The 18,645-nt window shown below is 48.8% G+C and overlaps 1 protein-coding gene across 3 annotated transcripts in view; it reads right to left on the minus strand.

Annotated features, from left to right (window-relative positions):
• TUBGCP6 (tubulin gamma complex component 6) overlaps positions 1-18,645 on the minus strand; it is a 610,570-nt gene that overhangs the window by 415,094 nt on the left and 176,831 nt on the right. The gene's annotated exons all lie outside the window — the stretch shown is intronic.

Here is an 18,645-nt window from a genome sequence, read left to right on the forward strand (position 1 = left end):
ATAGCAAAACTGAGCTGAGGCTTTTTTTGTAGAGGCTTGAACCACAGTCATTATCTCCTTCAATATGGGCCTCTCATAATGGAGAAAAGACACCTAAAGAGTAATTTTTCTTTTCTTCTCATTATGTTCGAAAAATAGTTTTCTTCTGAACACCAGATTATTGTGGACCAGTGCCACAGCAGAAGCTGCATTTACCCAAATGCCTATGAAAGCATCACCTTACCACAGCATCAATTTACTGGCAGTGCTACAGTTATGAATGCTGTTTCTTTCCTCACAACGGATTGCTGCACAGTTTTTTAAATATTCATTACCAAGAACATTTCTTTTTCGTTCTACATGCCCTCATGTGTGATCCCAAACTAAGCTTCTAAAAGGTAATGTGAATGGGGCATATGAACAGTAATTCTATGTCAGGACCCGGAGGCTCAGATTATGCTCATCTCTTCAATTTATTTTCTCAGCAGCCGTATGAAAAAAAATATTTCATTCAAAACAACCATAGAGTCAGTCCTATATATCCAAACATCAAGGAAAAGCACTTCCTCTTTCTTCGCTGCTCAGCAGCTAGATAAGTGCTTTATTTTCATAGTGGATATTAATGCCTAATGAGCTGGTATTTTTAGGTCCTATTGTGTAAATGTGTGGCTTTCCCTCCTCAGAGGCTTTTCCCGGTGATGTGATTTCAGCGGCCCGTACGATGTGAGTATGGGGACACCACAGTATGGGTGGGCCCTTCATGGCTTCCAGTGTCGGGCACGCTAATCCGCGCCAGTGCGGGCCTTTCTTGTTTATTAGTCCAGACGCATCACAATGTCTCAGCTAGACGTGTGGCTGAATAAAGGGGGCGCTCCCCTTCCAAACACGCACATAGTAAAGAGTGAACAGCTGAATAGACACAGGACCACTTTAGCTGCATTCCTTAACATCTGCATACTTCAGGCTCATGATACGTGCTTTCACCCACAGAGCTTTCCCCTAAGGAAAGTTCAACAAGAATCGGCAAATTCAAGCGTACGTGGCCTGGTTTGGTTGTGTTTGTACAATTCTATTTTGCAATATTCATGCCTATTGCCTTTAATTTTCACCTGATCAAACCATGGCAGGTGTTTTTTATGAGTATTGGGAGTCCGTTGAGGAGGAGCAAACGCTTCTCCCTATTCATGAAGAGCTACTGGATGCCATAGACACATCCCTGGGGAGGGCGATCTCTTTGGCTTTGGAACCCCTGAGTCAAAGGATTATCGAGTTAATGATAAGACTTAGGGCCAGATGTAGGTCGCCCAATACCGGTCGGTAACGGCCGAAATGACCGAATTTCGGCCGTTACCGACCGGTATTGGGCTTTTTAGATGTAGGTGGCATTTTTTTAGGATTCGGTATTTTACCGAATCGGTAATTTAAGGATTCGGTAAATACCGAATTTAGAAAATGGGTGGAGTGGTGCACTACCGTGGATAAGTAATATTCAATTAGGCAACGTAGTCAATTTTCTTCCTTTGGGAAATGATTTTTATTGAGGCTCATCAAAAAATTCATATGGAAATAAAACATCAGCCAACGCGTTTCGTTCAAGAAGTGAACTTCGTCAGGGCAAGAAAAAAAGAAAAGCAGTATGTCTCAGTGTTGGGATACAGACGAGTAGTCTAGTCACGTAATTCATGCAGTTAAACAATGGTGGTTGTAGCCTCCATGATAAGGGCCACGGTGAACTCGAATCAAAGTATTCGGTCTTGAATAATCTCTACCGAATTCTTAACGTACCGATTCGGAATCCAGGATGTAGGGAGCACTCAAGTTGGTGCATTCCTCAGATAAGGATTCGTTATTTACCACCAACTACAAGTTGGAGGTAAATAATGAAAACCTTTGAAAAAGCATTTTTTTTGCTTTTCCAACAGTGTGATGTGGCAGACATACATGCCCTTAGGGCATGATGTGTGCCACATGTGCACCCATACACAACTGAGGGGTGCAACAGGGTGTCAAAGTGACACCCTGCCACCCTTCAATGGCCACCCTTCAATGTTTTCCCCTTTTACAGAATCGGTATTTACCGATTCGGTAATTGCCATTCATTCCTATGGGCCTCCAGGCCCATAAGAATGAATGGCAATTACCGAATCGGTAAATACCGATTCTCGGCATTTGCCGGAGGCCCATAGGAATGAATGGCAATTACCGAATCGGTAAATACCGATTCGGTAATTACCGAAACTTACAGATTCGGTAATTTTTAACGAAAAATTACCTACATCCCATTTACCTATTCTTAAATACCGAATCGGTATGATTCGGTATTTAACCCCTTCCGTACGGCCGCGATTCTGCGCCTGTGCGGCAGAATCGCGAACGGGCGGGGTTATGACGGCCCCCAGCTGTCATCAGCATGCGAGCCCCCTAGTGCATGACGGCTGGGGGCCATCATCAGCATGGAAGGGGTTAAGAATAGGTAAATTGAGATTACCTACATCTGGCCCATAGTCTCTGAAAATATATAAATTAATAGCATTGTTATTCACAAAGCCAATAGCTTACACTTTCCTAATGCGAGTCCTATTGGCTATGGCAATGCTTGTTGGTAGCAAGCAAGGACAGTGCTGTTTTGGTGCTGCGTGATGATGTGGTTGGGTCGAGGGATGTGGTGGTGTATTAGAGTGATGTGGTGGTGTCCCAGAGTGATGTGCTGGTGTCCCCGAGTGATGTGGTGGTGTCCCCGAGTGATGTGGTGGTGCCCCTGAGTGATGTGGTGGTGTCCCTGAGTGACTACTGTACTCAGCATTCCCCATGATAGCCTATGGGGTAAGATAACCTTACAATAGAGAAAAACGAAAATGGCTATAATTCACTACCAGAGCATGCCACCTGCGCTAGTACATGCTCTACCTTTCACATACACTGCACCCTGCCCAGGGGGGTACCCTAGGCTTCCATAGGGGTGTCCAATGTGTACAGAAAGGGAAGGGTTAGGCCTAGTCAATGGGGACACTGGCCAGGTTGACATAGCAGTTCACAGACTGCATACAGGCACTGCGGTGGCAGGCCTGAGACAACATTTTAGGGCTACTAATGTGGGTGGCACAATCAGTGCTGCAGGCCCACTAGTAGTATTTGAATCACCAGCCCTGGCACACTCAGTGCACCTTACTAGAGACTTCTTGGTAATACAAATATGCCAATCATGGATAACCAATTACAATAACAATTTACTCAGGGAGCACTTGCAACTTTGACACTGATCAGCAGTGGCAAAGTGCCCGAAGCATCTAAACCAGCAAAAACAAAATCCAGCACAGCATCAAAAATACAGGAGGTAGAGGCAAAAAGTCAGGGGAAACCATGCCAAAGATGCCAGGTCTAACAATAGTGAACGGTCAGAAATTTTAATTTATTCCAGCTCAATCCATGAACTTTTGAGGTTCAAGGTCGACACAGTGTGACAGTTCCTCCGATTGCCCAGGAAAAGATACTTCTGATACACCGTGAATTGCACAGAATGTTGGACAGGGAGAAAATTCCCCTTTATCATCTGGCCAGGATTGTAGGCCTTCTGTCTTCTTTGATCCATGCGATCTTCCCGGGCCCACTGCATTACCGGGCCCTGCAAAGCCTGGAGGCGCAACTTCTCCGGAGGGGTCTGTTGTATGCACAGGAGTTCTCTTTTAGTCCGGAGGCCTGGACAGAACTTTGTTGATGGCTTGATCACAACCATTCAATCACAACAAAAATCTACTGGGGGGTCTTAGGGATGATTTTATAGACCTGCAGGGTGAATATCCCCTATTCACATATAATCAAATACAGAACACCCTGGGTCTACACAAGAGAGTGAAAGAGAAGTGAGTCAGCCAAACGGAGCAAAAACTAGGGTGCCAGTGTTCCGAGTGGGAGCGAGATATCCTTCTGCCAAGACCCATCAATCACCCAATGTCATTCATCATCTGGGTTTTGGTACAATCTTTATCAAGGAAAACCGATCTTGACAATTGATCGGAAAAAACCTTGACACATAGAAAGACTACGGGATGACTGGTCACCCTACATAGTACTTGCTGGTGTCCAGAGACTCACTTAAGAAGGTGAGAGGATCAGAAGGGTATAGGCAAAAGGGAGTGAAATGTGCAGCGCAACGAAAATAAGAAAGTGGTGTTCTAAAAATGGCTAAGGAGTACTTATAACAACTTTATTCCTCAAGTCCCCTTGTCATCATTTAAAAAGCAGAATGCTGACGCTCGAGACTTTCAAGACGTCAACCAGAATGGAAGGTCAACATGTTTCTGCCCTCACTAAGATCTAACTGTATCGGGGCATTCTTCAGGACCAGGCTATAAATATATACAGCTGCTGCTACAAAAGTGAAAAATTATAATTGTGCGAAATTATAGTGTAGAAATACTCCACCGGTCATGTCCACCTCGAATGCTTTATGGATACATAAACCGGAACCTGTAATAGACAAATATTATGTGTATGTCAAAACAATGCTCCTTCACTGCACTCACTTCCAATCACAGCATATTAGCGTCACAGAACGCTTATATATTTCTCCTTACATGGTGACATTACAGATGTTTTATCACTTACCCATAACAATTGGGTGTCGCCCTCACCTCAACCTGGCACATTACTCAGGGAAGGAGGCCCCGCTCTATAACAAGGACAAAAAAAAAACAGTCAATGATGTACATACACCACGACTACGTAAGTCTTGTATTTACTTCAACTCGCCCCTGGCTAGGGCCAACAGTTAGCACAGCGCCTCTAATCTAATCCAAAGAGAGTACCCATCCTGTAGAAGAATGGGATTCCCATTCGTCAGGGGGTGTCTGGTGACGTCGTGGTGTATGTACATCATTGACTGTTTTTTTTATCCTTGTTATAGAGCGGGGCCTCCTTCCCTCGAGGTGGACATGACCGGTGGAGTATTTCTACACTATAATTTCGCACAATTATAATTTTTCACTTTTGTAGCAGCAGCTGTATATATTTATAGCCTGGTCCTGAAGAATGCCCCGATACAGTTAGATCTTAGTGAGGGCAGAAACATGTTGACCTTCCATTCTGGTTGACGTCTTGAAAGTCTCGAGCGTCAGCATTCTGCTTTTTAAATGATGACAAGGGGACTTGAGGAATAAAGTTGTTATAAGTACACCTTAGCCATTTTTAGAACACCACTTTCTTATTTTCGTTGCGCTGCACATTTCACTCCCTTTTGCCTATACCCTTCTGATCCTCTCACCTTCTTAAGTGAGTCTCTGGACGCCAGCAAGTACTATGTAGGGTGACCAGTCATCCCGTAGTCTTTCTATGTGTCAAGGTTTTTTCCGATCAATTGTCAAGATCGGTTTTCCTTGATAAAGATTGTACCAAAACCCAGATGATGAATGACATTGGGTGATTGATGGGTCTTGGCAGAAGGATATCTCGCTCCCACTCGGAACACTGGCACCCTAGTGTTTGCTCCGTTTGGCTGACTCACTTCTCTTTCACTCTCTTGTGTAGACCCAGGGTGTTCTGTATTTGATTGATCACAACCATGCCTGGAATGGCAGAGCCATCTTTGGGTCAGCCTCAGACCTGGTCATCGAGTCCGTTGCCAGTCGACAGGTATGGGATGCTGTGGCGATATTACCACAGGAGGACAGTGGTCAGAGCGGGAGGAGGCTCTCCACATCAATTTGTCATATACAAAAAGGGGTGACGTGGGCGGGGGGCTTTCTCCACTCTTACAGGAGTGGGAGGTCCAGCATAAAGGGGGCCCCAGTGAGAGTATTCAAAAAGTGGAATTATGATGTTCCTCTAGAGCAGGGGTCTTCAAACTGTGGGGCGCGACCCCCAGGGGGGACGTGGAGCGATGCAAAGGGGGTCGCGCCTTCACAGTGTCACTTTTGCCCTGGCCTCCAGGGCTTCAGCCCCCCTCCTTCCCCATCCTGTGTCTCAGCCCGGGCTGCTGCAGTGCAGCTCGCGCTCCTGGGGCATCGGCTGGGCAGTGTCTGGAGTCTTATCTCCGGGCCGAGTTTTTCACAGGTCTTTAAAGACCATTAGCATATTTACATGCCTTTGTTAACTGATTACCAAAGCTTAGTTTTTTTTATGGTTCCAGTACCCCCTGGGCCCCCACTCTGCCTATTCCTTACATTTGTATTTTTACACTTACTGCTGTAGTGTGAGAATGCATTTAATGAAAAGAAATATAAAGTTGGGTTATCAAAAGAAACATGCCTGCTATGTGTTGTTTAAGATCCTGCAGAGACCTGCTCTTGACACTAAATTGAGTTAGAAATAAAAATGTATGTATTAATTAGTTATGTGACTTTTTTGTCTTTATTCTCTTTAATTATTAGTCATGGATCAGAGGCATCCCTAGAACACAATTAAAAGTGCTTTCTATTTATGTTGGCTGATCTAAGTATTCACAGATAAGTGCAAAAAATACAGCTGTAGGTGACTGCTTATTTCTGGGCCATCAAAATAATGAGCTGGTAACCCTAATCATTAGACTGGATGTTTGTTGCAGGATCAGCACATTATTTATTTCCTCCATCCTCGAACCCTGATTAATGCCATTATAGCAATAGTTTAACTTATATCTGAAACCCTACGCTTCAAGTTTCTAGGAATGCACCCTGCTCTCAGACTACTCACTTCTCATTCTCGCCTTCACTTTCACGTTCACCCTGCACTCCCAGCGATCACCATGCACTCATAGCGATCACCATGCACTCATAGCGATCGCCATGCACTCATAGCGATCGCCATGCACTCATAGCGATCGCCATGCACTCATAGCGATCGCCATGCACTCATAGCGATCGCCATGCACTCATAGCGATCGCCATGCACTCATAGCGATCGCCATGCACTCATAGCGATCGCCATGCACTCATAGCGATCGCCATGCACTCATAGCGATCGCCATGCACTCATAGCGATCGCCATGCACTCATAGCGATCGCCATGCACTCATAGCGATCGCCATGCACTCATAGCGATCGCCATGCACTCATAGCGATCGCCATGCACTCATAGCGATCGCCATGCACTCACACTGATCGCCATGCACTCACACTGATCACCATGCACTCACACTGATCACCATGCACTCACACTGATCACCATGCACTCACACTGATCACCATGCACTCACACTGATCACCATGCACTCACACTGATCACCATGCACTCACACTGATCACCATGCACTCACACTGATCACCATGCACTCACACTGATCACCATGCACTCACACTGATCACCATGCACTCACACCGATCACCATTCACTCACACCGATCACCATTCACTCACACCGATAACCATGCACTCACACCGATCACCATGCACTCACACCATTCACCCGCTCACCCTGCACTCAGTGATCACAATGCACTCAGACTGATCACAGTGCACTCACACTGATCGCCATGCACTCACATCATTCACCCGCTCACCCTGCACTCACACCAATCACCATGCACTCACACCATTCACCCGCTCACCCTGCACTCACAGTGATCATAATGCACTCACACTGATCACAATGCACTCACATCATTCACCCGCTCACCCTGCACTCACACCAATCACCATGCACTCACACCATTCACCCGCTCACCCTGCACTCACAGTGATCATAATGCACTCACAGTGATCATAATGCACTCACACTGATCACAATGCACTCACACTGATCACAATGCACTCACATTGATCACAATGCACTCACACTGATCACAATGCACTCACACTGATCACAATGCACTCACACTGATCACAATGCACTCACACTGATCACAATGCACTCACACTGATCACCATGCACTCACATTAACCCACTCACCCTGCACTCACAGTGATCATAATGTACTCGTGATCACAATGCACTCACACTGATCACCATGCACTCACAACATTCACCCGCTCACCCTGCACTCATAGTGATCACAATGCACTCACACTGATCACAATGCCCTCACATCATTCACCCGCTCACCCTGCACTCACACCAATCACCATGCACTCACATCAATTACCCGCTCACCCTGCACTCAGTGATCATAATGCACTCACACTGATCACAATGCACTCACACTGATCACAATGCACTCACACTGATCACAATGCACTCACACTGATCACCATGCACTCACACCATTCACCCGCTCTCCCTGCACTCACAGTGATCATAATGCACTCACACTGAACACAATGCACTCACACTGATCACAATGCACTCACACTGATCACAATGCACCCACACTGATCACAATGCACTCACACTGATCACAATGCACTCACACTGATCACAATGCACTCACACTGATCACCATGCACTCACACTGATCACCATGCACTCACACTGATCACCATGCACTCACACTGATCACCATGCACTCACAACATTCACACACTCACCCTGCTCTCACAGTGATCACTCTGCACTAAAAATTTGCTTGCATTGTTCACTCTGTACCTCGCCCTGCAGTCACACGAGCACACTTCTCACCCTGCACTCATGTGACACCTCACTCACCTGTCCCCCCCTTACTGCTCAATCTGTAGCTCACTCAAACAATGCCATCACTAACCATGCACTAATTCGTCCCACTCTGCACTTACAGCCGAACCCAAATTCATATGGTCACCTAACTCACCCTGCAGTCACTCCTTTTACCCTACTCTCACACTGTTGCATTGCTCACCGTGCAGTCACATGGGCACTCTTGTCACCCACACAGTCCAGAAGGTTAAAGTGCCTGGTACAAAGAATATGTACCATGCACATCACAGAACTGAGTGTGAGTAAACTATGAGTAGCGCTATAAAAAAAATGAAATGTTTGTCAGACAGGTGCTATAGAGAGATGAGGTGTATTGTTGGTGAGTGGTAGTGAGGGAATTCATGGAGAAGGTGGAAAGACTGTTGCACCGTGTGCGACCAGTGCTTGGAAAAGCCCTGGCTGTGAGTGTTAACCCCCCCTGAAGTTCGGGTCTAGTGGATCCCCTGCTTCTGCCTATTATTTACATTTGTAGTGCGCTACTGTTACCAAAAGGTGTCCTGGGGCTAATAACCATCTGCCTGCAATGTGAGAGAGGGATCCGGGTTTGGGAGAGGAGAGAAGAGAGGGATGGAAGGAAGGGGGTGAGAGGAAAGCGGCATGGGTAAACTGCTTAACTCTGCACAAGACCGACACGGTTTGAATGCACCATTGCTGCTCCCGGCCATGGCCAGGTGAGCTTCTAATGTGGCAGCGCTTATTCCTGCGGATTGGGAGGCCCTTCACAGAGGTTGACTAGACATCTTTCTGATGTTAATTGCTGTATTTTGGTTATAAACTGGTACTGATGGGGTGAAATCTTTCCTCAGTATTACTGTGTTTAAAAAAATTCTAAATAATAAAGCAATGCTACCCCAAAAAACGCAGCATCACAGAACATTATTTACATTTTCTACTCACACAATTTAGTCAAGCCTGTCGCATAATTTGGTCCTCACTTTCCTCATAACCTAGAGGTTTAGAAATTTTTGTCAGGAGGGGGTCCTTACGCTTGAAAATGTTGACAGGGGGGTCTCGGCATCCAAAAGTTTGAAGACCTCTGCTCTAGAGTCAGGGGTTGGCTTATCACACCATCAATGCATGCAGATCGGCAATTTCTGCAGGTCATATGCCTATTCATGATATCTCAGAAGGGGAACATCCACTAGTTTGTCGCCTTTGGAGGGGTATTCGGTTATCTTTACCACCGGAACCGAAATACTCCCCCTTTGAGGTGGTTAATGTTGCACCCCGATTTCTGCATTCATGGCAGGATAACAAACACTTGTCTCGTAAGGAGCTAACAGGTAAGTTAACAGTTCTGTTATGTCTCATTTCCTGTAAACGAGTTTCTGATGTTTCTGCTATCGACATTATGGCATGTATGTTTACACCGGAAGGAGTGTCATTTACTATTTTGTGTCGTATGAAGTCCAATACTAGAGTGGTTCATTATCCTGCTTTTCCTAGCCATCCAAAATTGTGTGTGGTCCGCTGCCTGAGAGCATATGAATTTATGACCAAGGACGTGGTGCAACTATTCATTTCCCTCAAGAAGCCTTTCAAGCCAGTCTTCGTAATGACTATTGCCCGTTGGGTGAGATGGTCCCTACAGGAAGAAGGTATTGATACGGCCTCTAAAGCTTTATCCTTGGGTACTCTGCAGGAAGATATTCTCAGGGCTGCCGATCTGTCTGCTGAGTCTACATTCAAGACCATTTACTTTAAACTAATTATTGGCATAGTTTCACTGGTTGTGAACCAGCTTTAAACTAGCATAATTTGAGCCTTCGAGTCCTGACATAAAATATAAAATTTCCTAGCTATCATGAAGGAAAGTTTCAAATCTATTAAGGACATGGAAGCGAGGATTATCCCTTCCCATTGGATACAATATGCTACCCATCCTGTATCCTAAGAAGTCTTCAGTTGGATCAGTATTTTTGGTTGTGGTCACTGTAAGGATCTCCACAAAGACTCTCTGACAATGTGTTGATTTAAAATGTTTTGGTGCTATAACTGGCATACAATTCATTGATTACCAATATTGTAGATGTTAAAGACTGTTTTTTCTACGTGATTGTGATTCGGGAATTTACCCTGGTTATCTTGTGATTTTTCCTTTCGATCAGACCAGAAAAACAGAATTCTGAGAGAAAAGCAGAGTTTGAAGAAAGAGGAAGTACTTTTTCTTGATGTTGGATATATAGGACTGACTCAATGGTGGTTATGTTAAATTGTTGCAAAGACTCTTGGGATTTGTAGTCTTTGAAAAAAATGTTTTTTTTTTACCATAAGGCTGCTGAGCAAATAAATGGAAGAGATAAGCATAATCTTTGACTCTGTGTCCTTAATAGAATTGAAACTTTCCTTCACAATAGCAAGGAACTTTTATATTCTCGTAATGTCATGCATCTGTTTGAGAAACGTGTTGAATATTACTTAATATAGCTTTTAGAATTGGCACATAATTTACTTTTGTTGGCCATTAAATCTCAGCTCCCCTACGAGGTGGTAGAGATGAAAAGATTACTTACCTTTGGTAGTTCTTTTTCTGGTAGAGACTCTAACTGCAGACCCCTCACCATATAATATTCTCTAGGCATCAGAATGGATCCAGAAAATCTTAAGTAGTATCTCGCACGCTAGTAGGTAGCGTCGAGCAGCTTCGCATCTACGTAGTGTTTACGGCTCCGCATTGGAAGTGACAGGAGCAGAGCCCATAGAGGCACCACCTCAGCACACAGATATCAGTTTCTTTTGTGATTATTTCTTTAAAAATGCAGAGCCACGACTGAATGACGTGTAACCAGTGTACAGAAACTAACAAGATCTTTTGGGGGAAGAGACTTTTTCGCAGAACAGAGAGGATGCGGTTTGATAGAGTCTGTTCCAGAAAAAGCAATATCAAAGGTAAGTAACTTGTTCTTCTGATAGTGACTTTTAACTGCTGATTCTTCAACCTAAAATAGATATCCAAACAATGCCTTCCGGGTGGTGGGTCTTTGAACTGGTTTTAACCAAAATGCCCTTAAGGCCAGAAACAGGCAAAATTGACGTCTCGAAAGACCTGACTGTCAAGGCAGTAGTGTTTCGTAAACATATAGAGTGACAACGACATAGCAGCCTGACAGGTTTCCAGGACATCCACTCCATGCGCTAGCACATTAGTGGGCATCTTGGTTCTGGTGGAAGGAGCCTGTAAGCGTTTAGAAGGCTGTTTCTTAGCCAATACCAACTACAACTTATGAAGAGCACAATCCAACGAGAGAGAGTCTGTTTTTGCACTGCCATGTCTTCTTTCACTCAGTGAAGCCAGTGAAGCTTTGCACCGCTTTGTCTTCTTTCACTCAGTGAAGCCAGTGAAGATCTGATCGTTGACCCAGTGTTCTTTAGTACAATCAAAGTTAAAGGAGAGGGCTCTTTTAGTGTCTAGGCAATGGAGCCTTTCCTCCCCCCTAGAGGGATGGAGTGGAGTGTAAAATGCTGGCAGCATGATGTTCTGGTCTACATGGAATCAATACTTTTGGCAGCTAAGTGGTCCGGGTCTGAATCACCCATTTCTCGGGGGAGAAGCTGGTGTAAGGAGGGTTAACAGAAAGAGCGTGAAGCTTGCTCATCATCCTAGCCAACGTAATTGCCTTTAAAAAGGCTGTCTTAATAATCAGATATGGCATAACAAAAGGGGTAGGTAGGAACAGATGCTGTAGGCCCTTATGAAAATAGATCACAAAGGGAGACTGAACTAAAGAGAGCTGATCTGGCAACCACAAGAACGCCAAGATAGCAGACAGGTAACTTTAACAGTGCCCAGGGAAAGGCCTTGACGGGCTAAGGATAACACGAACAAAAGCACCACCAACAGGTAGAAAGTAACTGAGCCGACTTGTTGTGAGGAACAGCAAGTCACAAACTTGTCTTAATGGCAGACCTATATTATCTCTGTGAAGGGACACCTGGCTGCCTGAATAACATTACAGATTTTGGAAGAGTAAAGATATTCAGCTGTCACTACTCAACCTCCAGGCATGAAGGTGGAGAGTGAGCAGGTTCGGGTGAAAGACTCTGCCCTGCTGTTGTGGCAGGAGATCATCCCGAAGGAGCAGCCTGAAGGAGGGCAAATGCTCAAGCCCAGGAGTTCAGGATACTAAACTCTATGTCCAGTCCGTAGCCACCGGTTTTGGGAAGAGGATGACTTGAGCCCAGTCTGTCCTGATCTTTTTGAGAACTCGCTGCAGGAGTGGTATCAGCTGAAAGGTCTACCAGAGTTCCAGAGGTACAGTCTAATTGGAACGTGTCCCAAACGAGATCCGCTTTAGAAACCCCAACCTGCAAAACTGCTGACATAGCGCATTCTTAGGGATGTCAAACAGATCGAGCCAAGGTTGGAAGAGACCTTGCGCTACCTCCAGATGCATGTGCTATTCATGGTCCATGAGGCATGGACAGCTGAGTTCATCCGCCCTTGTGTTCAAAGATCCCACCAGGTGCTGTACAACCAGGAAGATGTCCTGATGATGCAGTCTTGTCCTGAGTTGCAGGGCCTGCTGGCACAGGGGCCAAGACCCCACTCTGCTCTGTTTGTTACAATACCACATGAAGGTAGTGTTGGCTGTGAACATCTGAACAATCCTTTCCCTGATGGATGGGAGGAAGGCTTTCAAAGCCAAGCAGATAGCCCACAGCTCCAGAAGGTTGATATGGACTGAGATCCTGCCAGAGACCAGAGTCCTCTGACCTCCACCTCTCCTAAGGTGGCAGCACCAACCCAGAAGAGATGCATTGGTCACCACTGCCAGCTGAGGATGGGGAAAAGAGTGGGGTCTGCTGCTGATCCAATCAAGGTTCACCTACCACCACTGCAGACCTTTTGCAGTCTCCCCTGAGATCTGGCACAGGTTGGAGCGATTCCCCTGGTGCTGTGTACACTAAGACTTCAGATCCTACTGCAGAGCCTGCAAGTGCAATATGGCATGTTTGACCAGCAGGATACAGGAGGTCATTAAATCCAGCAACCTCTGAGTCAGTCTCCCTGAAATCCAAGACTGAGGCTGAAATATCGGGATCATAGTTCATAGCCCAAATGTAATGGACTCTTAGTTCTGGAGGGGGGGGGGTGACCATGGAACTACACTGTGTCCAGAATGGATACGATGAAAGGGAGCATTTGAGAAGGAGTTAGGTGTGACTTTGGCATGTTGATAGTGAACACTAGCGAATTCAGAAGGTTTGCAGAATTCTGGAGGAGGGCAATGACTGCCTGGGACAAGCCGCATTAAACAGCCAGTCATCAAGGTAGGGGAAGACTCGATTACGTGACCTCTGCAGATGTGCCACAACCAGCACGATTACTGTTGTGAACATCCAAGGGGCACTAGTGAGGCCAAAGTGGAGAAAAGCAAACTGGAAATAGTCTTGGCCTACCTTAAACAGCAGGTAATGCCTGTGGTGTGAACCTGCAAGATGGACTGTGGAAATTCACGTACTGGTGCTCCACCATTATCACCCAGTCTCCAGGATTCAAGGCAGACAAGACCTGAGCCAAAGTGAGCATCTTGAATTTCTCTTTCTGCAGGAAGGTAAGGAGAGGGTAAAAATCTAGTATCGAACAGCGACCTCTGTCCTTTATCAGCATCAAACAGTATTAGTAATAACAACCACGCTCTACTTATGATGCTAGCACCTTCTTGAAGGCTTCTGTGGCCAACAGGACCTGCACTTACTGGTGTAGCAAGGAGAGATGGCCCTCCGTTAGCTGTTCTGAGGACGATGGAAAGGGAGGTGGGGTTTCCGAAATGGGAAGCATAAGTCCATTGTACAGTTTGGAGAACCCACTTCTTAGAGATTGTTGCTTGCCATTGGGGCCGGTCATTCCTGATCCTGGCGCCAAAGGGATGGGTGTGTGGTGTAGAGGGCCCATTAAAAATGTTTGGCAGCAGCCAGCGTGGTGGAGGACTGGAAAGTACACACAGTGTGGGTTCCACATCCTCTGTGGGGTCCGTATCCCCAGCCATGAAAAGACTGGGAACCCTACTGGCATGAGGGGGGTAAGGTTGGAATAGCGGGTGCGCATGGAAGTCGCCGTCACGAAAGGGGTGAAACAAGTAGTGCTGCTGTCAGGAACCCAATGAGAGGCCTAGAAATCCAGCTGTGACTAGGCTTTCCTTAAAGCGGTCGAGCTCCATGTGACCCTTATTGCCGAGTAGATAGGAGCCATCAAAAGGCATGTTTTTCAGGGAAGTTAGGACACGCCTGAATATAGAGTCCGATCTCTGTCAGGCGTGGCAGCTTAGTGCCACAGTTGAGACTTAGGGCGAGGAAAGCAAACACAAAGAGATGATGGATGGAACGCTGAAACTTTTCAGACACTCACCCCTAGTCACAGATCTGAGTTGAAGCCATCATCATTATTTAGCTCACTTGGCCATCCCAGTTCAGACCCAGCCATATGCAAATCAGTCTTGACCCTGTCCCTAATCAATCAATCAATCAATCAATCATGCCATTTGTATAGCGCACTACTCACCCGGGAGGGTCTCAAGGCGCTTGGGGGAAGGGGTATGCTACTGCTCGAACAGCTAGGTCTTGAGTTGTTTCCTGAAGGCGAGATGGTCCTGGGTCAGCCGAAGGTGGATGGGGAGGGAGTTCCAAGTCTTGGCAGCCAGGTAAGAGAAGGATCTTCCTCCGGCGGTGGCTCTTCGGATGCGTGGTACGGCTGCGAGGGCGAGGCTGGTGGACCGTAGCTGGCGGGTGGGCGTGTAGAAGGTCAGGCGGTCGTTGAGGTACTTGGGGCCCAGGTCGTGGAGAGACTTGTGTGCGTGGGTGAGGAGCCGGAACGTGATCCTCTTGTCGATGGGGAGCCAGTGCAGGTTCCTCAGGTGGCTGGAGATGTGGCTGCGTTGGGGGACATCCAGGATGAGTCGGGCGGAGGCGTTCTGGATGCGCTGGAGTCTTTTCTGTAGCTTGGCTGTGGTTCCGGCATAGAGGGCGTTTCCGTAGTCCAGTCGGCTGGTGACGAGTGCCTGGGTGACAGTCTTCCTGGTCTCGGTCGGGATCCAGCGGAAGATCTTGCGAAGCATACGCAGGGTGTTGAAGCACGATGAGGAGACGGCGTTGACTTGTCTGGTCATCGAGAGGGAGGGGTCCAGGATGAAGCCCAGGTTGCGTGCGTGGTCGGTTGGCTTGGGTGCGGTGCCCAGGGCTGGGGGCCACCAGGAGTCGTCCCAGGCGGAGGGCAAAGATCCCAGGATGAGGACTTCCGTCTTGTCCGAGTTCAGTTTCAGGCGGCTGTCCTTCATCCACTCAGCGACGTCTTTCATCCCTTCGTGTAGGCAGGTTCTGGCGGTGTCGGGGTCTCTGGTGAGGGAGAGGATCAGCTGGGTGTCGTCGGCGTAAGAGATGATGTTGAGGTTGTGCTGGCGTGCGATGGCTGCGAGAGGTTTCATGTAGATGTTGAAGAGGGTGGGGCTGAGTGAAGATCCTTGCGGGACGCCGCAGATGACTTTGGTGGGCTCGGAGCGAAACGGGGGGAGGCGGACTCTTTGTGTTCTTCCGGCGAGGAACGAGATGATCCACTCCAGTGCCTTCTCTTGGATACCGATGTTGCTGATGCGCTGGACTAGGGTGCGGTGGCAGACCGTGTCGAACGCAGCGGAGAGGTCCAGGAGGATGAGGGCCACTGTTTCCCTCTTGTCGAGCAGGGTCCGGATGTCGTCGGTGGCTGCGATGAGGGCGGTCTCGGTGCTGTGGTTGGCTCTGAAGCCGGACTGCGAGGGGTCGAGGGATCCGTTCGTCTCGAGGAAGGCGGTCAGCTGTCTGTTGACGATCTTCTCGATGACTTTAGCAGGAAAAGGGAGGAGCGAGATGGGGCGGAAGTTTTTGAGATCGGTGGGGTCCGCTGTAGGTTTCTTCAGGAGGGCGCTGATCTCGGCGTGCTTCCAGCTCTCCGGGAAGGTGGTGGTGTAGAAGGAGGCATTGATGATGTTCCGGAGTTGGGGTGCGATGGTGGAGTCGGCCTTGTTGAAGACGTGGTGTGGGCAGGGGTCGGTCGGTGATCCGGAGTGGATGGTGTTCATCGTGCGGGCTGTGTCTTCGGTGGTCACCGTGGTCCAGGTGCGAAGGGTGGCGGTGGGGGGGTGTTGGTTCGAAGGTTGGGTGCGTGGGTGGGGCGCCGAAGCTGTTGTGGATGTCGGCGATCTTGCGGTGGAAGAACGAGGCGAGGGAGTCGCAGAGGTCTTGTGACGGAGTGATGTCGTTGGTGCCGGTGCTGGGGTTGGAGAACTCCTTGACGATAGTGAAGAGCTCTTTGCTGTCGTGGGCGTTGTTGTCCAGTCGTTCCTTCAGGGATTTCTTCTTGGTGGTGCGGATGAGCTGGTGGTGCTTGCGGGTAGCGTGTTTGAGGGCGGTCATGTTGTCGGTGGTCCGGTCGAGGAGCCAGGCTTTCTCGAGGGTGCGGCAGGTCTTCTTGGAGTCCTTGAGGTCGCCGGTGAACCAGGATGCCTTCTTGCTTCTGGGTCTGCTGGGAGGGTTCTTTAGTGGCGCGAGGTCGTCGGCGCAGGCGGTCAGCCACTGTGTGAAGTTGCGGGCTGCTTCGTTGGGGTCCGTTGTGTTGGCGGGTGGGCTCTGGCTGAGGGAGGTGGTGAGCTGGTCTGCGGTGATCTTGCTCCAATTCCTGTGAGGTACGTGTTGCGGGTGGTGGTGGGTCGTGGATCTTTTGAAGCTGAAGTGGACGCAGCTGTGGTCGGTCCAGTGGAGTCCGGTGGCGTGGCTGAAGGTGATGTACTTGCTGGAAGAGAAGACGGGATCAAGCGTGTGGCCGGCGTAGTGGGTAGGGGTGTTGACCAGTTGCTTGAGTCCGAGGTTGGCGAGGTTTTCCAGCAGGGCGGTGGTGTTGCGGTCCTTGTTGTTCTCCAGGTGGAAGTTGAGGTCCCCGAGGAGGATGTAGTCGGTGGAGGGGAGGGCGTGCGGGCTGATGAAGTCGGTGATGTCTTCGCTGAATTGTGTGCGTGGTGTCGGGGGTCTGTAGACGAGGGTGCCTCTGAGGGTCGTCTTAGGGTCGGTGTGAATCTGGAAGTGGAGATGTTCGGCTGCGGCGAAGGAGTCGTTGGCGTCGGTCGTGATGCGGATGGTGTTCCTGTGGACGATGGCGATGCCACCTCCGGTCTGGTTGATGCGGTCCCTCCTGATGATCTTGTACCCGTCCGGGATGGCGATGGCGATGTCGGGTGCAGAGGAGGCGTTCATCCAGGTTTCCGTGAGGAAGGCGACGTCCGGTGATGTAGCGTCGAGGAGGTTCCAGAGTTCCATGGCGTGTCTGTGGACGGAGCGGGTGTTGATCAGGATGCACTTGAGGTGGTTGCTGCTGGTGTTTGTCTTGGCGGGTGCGGGCCAGTTTCGGAGGCAGGTGAACTTGCAGGTGCAGCAGGTGAAGGGTCCGTGGGTGCGTCTCGGGGTGGCTCGGCAGCAGGCGTGGGTCCGGCCGGCATTGAGTGCGTTGAGAGTGGCCGCGTCGTAGGTCAGTCGGGTCGTCTTGCCTTGGCGGGGAGGGCCAGGGGTCCTGGCGCTGGACGCGGGCCAGGCGCGGACGGGCGCAGACGGGCTTACCTTTGGCGCACCTTCGGCACTCAATCGGCGCTCCCGCTGCGCGCGTCCGCTGCGCGGTCGCTCTGGGGGCGTCATAAGTAAGGAGCCGGGAGGGAGGAGCAGCTGGGTGGCGGGAGCGGGGCGGCGAATGGAATCACAGGGGGGCGGGGCCGCAGGGAGGCAGCGGCGGGAAATTCCAAGAAGCAGCGGGCAGCGGGAAATTCCCAGGAGCAGCGGGAAATTCCCAGGAGCAGCGGGAAATTCCCAGGAGCAGCGGGCAGCGAACGAAGGAATCTGCAGGCAGGAGGCGGCAAAGGCAGGCAGGAGTGGCAGCAGTGAGTGGGGTGACCAAGCCCTGTGGAGGGCTGAGCGGTCATTAATGGGAAAAGTCCAGCTTGAACTGCAAATACAGGACTTCCCTGGACCAGAAACAAGCATTCTGGGACAGGTTTCATGGTAAAACCCCTCATCAGCTAGGCTAGCTTGATTCCAGTGGCAAAGTGAGCAAGGGGCCCACGTCTGGGCATA

This window comes from Lissotriton helveticus, chromosome 1_1, assembly GCF_964261635.1.
Source record: "Lissotriton helveticus chromosome 1_1, aLisHel1.1, whole genome shotgun sequence".
Lineage (NCBI taxonomy): Eukaryota > Metazoa > Chordata > Amphibia > Caudata > Salamandridae > Lissotriton > Lissotriton helveticus.